The following is a 6000-nucleotide window of genomic DNA, read 5'->3' as shown; positions in this document are numbered from 1 at the left end:
AGATAATAGTTTGATGATAAATGTACAGTACTTCAAAATTTGAACTTCTAATAATCAGGCAAGCTATTAGAAGGTTGCTTTTTAGGAAAGGGATTTGAGAATAAAAGCAGAGGAATTTTGATTTAGCTTTGCAGGTGTGGGTGAAACCATACTTGGAGAATTAGGCCTCCATAGTTAAGGAAAGATGACATTACATTGGAGCCAGTGCAGTGAATCTTCACCAGGGTTATTTCTGAGGTGGATGTGCTGATGAAGAAAGTTTGAGCAGCATAGATCTATAGAAACTTGAATTCACTCCAGTTCACCTACCATCACAACAGGTCAACAGCAAATTCCATTTTATTGGCTCTTCACTTAACCCTGGAACACCTGGACAGTGAGAATGCAAACATCAGGATACTCTTCATTTACTGTAACTTGGCATTCAATACTATCATCTTTTCAAAAGCTAATCAGTACGCTTCAATACCTTGGCCTCGGTAACTCTTTGTGCAATTGGATCCTCAATTTCCTCTTTTGCAAACTCCAGTCAGTTCGAATCGGCAACAACATCTCCACAATCTCCTTCAGCACAGGTGCGCCACAAGGCTGTGTGCTTAGCTCCCTGCGCTACTTGCTTTACATTTACTACTGTGAGGCTAAAGACAGCTCAGATAGCATATTTAAATTTGCTGATGGCACCACTGTCATCAGCAGAATTAAAAGTGGTGACGAATCAGCATATAGGAGAGAGATTGAAAACCTGGCTGAGTGGTACCACAACAACATCCTCTCACTCATGGCAGCAAACTAAAGAGCTGATTATTGAATTCAGGAGGGAACTGGTGGTCTGTGAGCTAGTCCTGCAGTGTTATCATTTGAGAAGATTTGTCTTTGGTCCAGCACACAAAGAACACACAGCAGCGTCTCTTCTTCCTTAGAACTATGTGAAGACTCAGTATGTCATCTAGAACTTCTACAGAAGTAGTGGAGAGTATATTGACTAGTTGCATTATAGTCTGGAATGGAAACACCAATGCTCTTGAATGGAAAAGCCTACAAAATCAGGGCCTCAAACAATCCTTCCAGGTGAGGCAACACTTCACATGTGAGTCACGTGAGGTCATCTACTGTAAGGTGTTCCCGGTGTAGATTGGAAGATTGCTTTGCCGAGCACCTAATCTCCATCTGCCAGAAAAGGTGGGGTATCCCAGTGACAAACCATTTTAATTCCACTTCCCATTCCCATTTCGACATGTCTATCCATGGCCTCCTCTACTTTTGCAATAAGGCCACACTCAGGATGGAGAACCAACACCTTATATTCCATCTGGGTAGCCTCCAACCTGATGGCATGAATATCATTTCTCTAACTTCTGGTAATGGCCACCCTACCCCCCCCCCCCACCCTTCACCATTCCCCATCCCCTTTTCCCTCTCTCACCATATCTCCTTGCCTTCCCATTGCCTCCATCTGGTGCTCCTCCCTCTTTTCTTTCTTCCATAGCCTTCTGTCCTCTCCTATTAGATTCCCCCTTCTCCAGCCCTGTATCTCTTTCACCAATCAATGTTCCAGCTCTTTACTTCACCCCTCCCTATCTCCTGGTTTCACCTATCATCTGTAAACACAAAGTACACTGCAGATGTTGTGGTCCAATCAACACGTACAAACAAGCTGGATGAACTCAGCAGGTCGGGCAGCATCCGTTGAAAGGAGCAGTCAGTGGATGCTGCCCGACCTGCTGAATTCATCCAGCTTGTTTGTACCTATCATCTGTTGTTTCTCCCTCCCCTCTCCCACTTTCTAACTCTGACTCCTCACTTTTTCCCTCCAATCCAGCTGAAAGCTCTCAGCCTGAAACATCAACTGTAGTCTTTTCCATAGATGTGGCCTGGCCTGCTGAGTTTCTCCAACATTTTGTGTGTGTTGCTTGGATACGGCCCAGTCCATCATGGGTAAAGACCTCCGCACCACAGAGCACACCTACACAGAGTGATGTTGCAGTGAAGCTGCATTCATCATCAAGGACTCCACCACGTAGGCCATGATCTCTTCTCACTGCTACCATCAAGAAGAAGGTACTGGAGCCTCATGAGCCACACCAGCAGGTTCAGGGAATAGTTGTTACCCCTCAACCATCAGGTTCTTGAACCAGAGGGGAAAATATCACTCATTTTCACTCACTTCATGAATGAACTGTTCACACTGCCTATGGACTCATTTTCAAGCACTCATATTCATGATATTTACTGTTTATTTATTATTTTATTTCTTTTTGTATTGCATTTGCACAGCTTGTTGTCTTTTGCACATTGGTTGGTTGTCCATTCTGTTGGGTGCTGTCTTCAATGATTCTATTGTGTTTCCTCGATTTACAGTGAAAGCCCGCAAGAAAATGAATCACAGGTTTGTTTATGGTGACATATATGTACTTTGATTATAAATTTGCTTTGAATTTCGAATGGATGTTAAGGAGAACGAGAAGAGATCTTTAGAAACGTACAAGACACAGAAGGGAATTAGCAAGTTGAATGCTGAGAAAATCCTTAATGGGGTTCTCTAGATTCAGGAAGTGTAGTTTCAGAATAAAGCGTTGCCAAATTACGTACGTGTGAGGAGAAAATTCTACTCTCAGAGTTACAGGAATGTTTGAAATCCTTTTCCCCCGAGAGCAGTGGAGATGGAATCACTGAGGATGTTCTAGGCAGAAATTGGCATACACTTTGTGGCCACTTGATTAAGTTCACCTGTAGAGGAGGAGCTTAGGAGGGGACAACGGCACCTAACGGCGACTCCTTTGCTTGCATCTTCGAAAACAGCTCTATTTCTATCTTTAATATCTCTATTTTCCCCTTTCAGGGTTCTTTTAAAGACTCTGACCTGGAGTTTCACATTGACTTCGGTTCTTTCTGGGAATGGGACCCACTCTCGGGGTCTCACGACTGTCTGTTATTCGATTTGCCAAGCATGCAGGCCAAGGGATTAGCTGGCCTTCGGAGTTCCAGGATCTCATGGCTCTGGAGACGGGCGGACCAAAGACCAGTGTCTCTGCAGGAATCCGGTGTGGCGTGGGAAACGAAAGATCGAAAGCAGCGAGCTGGCTGTGTGCCTAGAGACCCGAGTTCTTTGGTACAGAGCTCAGAAAAAGCAACGTAATGGACTTTTAACATCGTAAATCAGCCAGTTGTTTGTTATGTCTCCCCTCTCGCTGTGAAATGGAGACACCTCTTTCTCCCTTATTAGGGAGAGAGCGAGCCTGTGGTATGTCGAATGCTGGGTGAACAAGTAGTCTTTGGGGTACTGCAAGTCTGTCTTTGCTGATGCTTTCCTGCATGCTTGAGTGCTTGGTGGTGGGTGCCGATGCTTTTTTTTACTAGTTGTGGGGGGAGGGATTGTTGCTTTGCTGGTGCTTACACGTGGGAGGGAGGGGTGCTGGGGGCAAGGTTAGGGTTTTAACATTTAACTGTTGTTTATTCTTTGGGGGCACTCCTCTGTTTTTGTGGATGTTTGTGAAGAAACAACATTTCAGGATGTATATTGTATACATTTCTCTGACATTAACTGTGCCTTTGAAACCTTTGAAAACCTTTGAAACACATGCTCGTTAACACAAATACCTAATCAGCCAATCATCACAATGTATTAATGCATGTAGACGCGGTCAAGAGGTTCAGTTGTTGTTCAGACCAAACATTGGAATGGGGAAGAAATGTGATCTAAGTGACTTTGACTGAGGAATGACTGTTGGTGCCAGACGGGGTGGTTTGAGTATCTCAGATACTGCTTACCTTCTGGGTGAGTCACACAGAATGGTCTCTAGAGTTCACAGAGAATACTACAAGAAACAAAAACAATCCAGTGAGCAGCAACTCTGTGGGCAAAAATGTCTTCTTAATAAAAGAGGTCAGAGGCGAATGGCCAGATTAGTTCAAGCTGACAGAAAGGCAGCATTTAACTCAAATAACCATGTGTTACAACAGAGGTGCAGAAGAGCATCTCTGAACACACAACACATCAAACCTTGAAGTGAATGGGCTACAGCAGCAGAAGAGCATGAACGTCCACTCATTGTGGACACTTTATTAGCTACAGGAGCCACCTAATAAAAAGGAATAGATTTGAACTACAAGGGAGAAAAGACACGGAGAAAAAGGAATAGAGGCCAAAATTAAATCAGCGTGATTTTGTTGCACAGTGGAGCAGTCCCCAGGGATGGACTGCTCTAATCTTGTTTCTGTTTCTTAAAGTGTTACATTTCAAGAGGTGATACAGACAGTATGGTATTGACACTTATAGTTCAGTGTGGAGATGTGTGAGATCATCTACTTCACATCCAAAAGAAGACTATTGGAGACTTTCTTAATACCAAGAGCTGCAAAAAAGTGCAAGATTTAAGTGTCTTGTATACAATCATTAAAATAGTGTGCAAAAAGTATTTCAAAAAACTAATGGAATATTAATTTTTGTCTTGGGGGATTCCCCAAGCAATCACATTGATAGGTTTGCTGATGAAAATGACACTGGTGGGCCTTATCACCAACAAAAGTTTTGTGGGCCAAGAGGCCTATATTGTGGTGTAGGTTTTCTATGTTTCTAATGATGAGATGGCCAACAGAGAGAAGGTGGAAGAGTTTGAGGGCTGGTTCCAGGCAAATAACCTCTTCTTTAATGTCAACAAGACAAAGGTGTTGGTTTTTGATTTCACCACTTACATTGCCTATAGATTGGCAGCACAGCAGGAATTTCAAACTCCTTGGAGCGCACACATAACCTCTCAAGATCACAGAACATATCCCACAGAGTCAAGAAAGCTCACCAACGCCTCTACTTTCTGAGGAGGCCAGACTTTGCACATCCATACTCACATCATTCTACAGGTCCACACAGTAGGGAGCATCCTAACAAGCTGCATCACGACTTGGTATGGAAACTGTATGGCGGTGGACAGAAAAGCTCTACAACAGGTAGTAAAAACTGCCCACTGTATCGCTGGCAAAAGCCAACCACCATCAAGGGGATATTCTGTATACAGAAAGGCGGCTAGTGCAACGATTTACAGTACCAGCAAACCAGGTTCAATTCCTGCCAGTGCTTGTAAGTAGTTTGGACGTTCCCCCCGTTACTGTGTTGGCTTCCTCCGGGTGCTCCAGTTTCCTCCCACAGTCCAAATGTACTGCTTGTAGGTTAATTGGCTATTGTAAATGGTCCTGTGATTAGGCTTATACTAGTTCAGTGGAAGAGCTGGAAGGGCCTATTCAGCTCTGTAGCTCAATAAATAAATAAATATGTAACAAAAGGTGTCAGAAAAGAACCAGTTACATCATGAAGGATCCCACACACCCTGCTCATGGACTGTTTGTCCCACTCCCATCAGGGATGATGTTACGCATCATCCATGCCAGGATCACCAGACTCAAAATCAGCTACTTACCCCAAGCAGCGAGGCTGATCAACACCGCCACCCACTAACTCCACCACTACTTTATTATTTCCCTCAGTCACCTTATGTACAGCTTAGTGTCACTTTATGGACATACAATCAAACTACCTATATAAGCTATCTTATGTATTAATATGTATTGTGTATTATTATTTTTATTACTTTTATTTTTTTCTCAGCTCAAGTTGGCAAAACCTGAGGTACGGGCATTGCTAAGCATGCTCATTTGTTAATTGCTAGGAACTTTCAGACTTTGCTAGTGATGCTTAGAATTGGAGCTTGCTGATGGTTTGCATAAATACTAATCTGTAAGCCTAATTGTTTAAAGCTATTGCGTAGTGACTTTGGGATGATACCAATTGTAGATATACTATTAGGACAATATATATCCTGTTCATGTTCCATATTCTTTCAATTTCCTCTTTTAATTGAGCATATTTCTGGTATTTTTCACTTCCTGATTTCTGTATGTTGTGTGTGTTTGGAAAGGCTTTATCTTTTAAGTAAGTTGTTCTTGCTTATTTATCTTGTAATATTATCTCTGGATGGCTGTTATGGATTGTCCCATCTGTAATAATGG

Source organism: Hypanus sabinus, chromosome 3 (assembly GCF_030144855.1).
Source record: "Hypanus sabinus isolate sHypSab1 chromosome 3, sHypSab1.hap1, whole genome shotgun sequence".
NCBI lineage: Eukaryota > Metazoa > Chordata > Chondrichthyes > Myliobatiformes > Dasyatidae > Hypanus > Hypanus sabinus.
Note: the sequence above shows the minus strand (reverse complement) of the source record.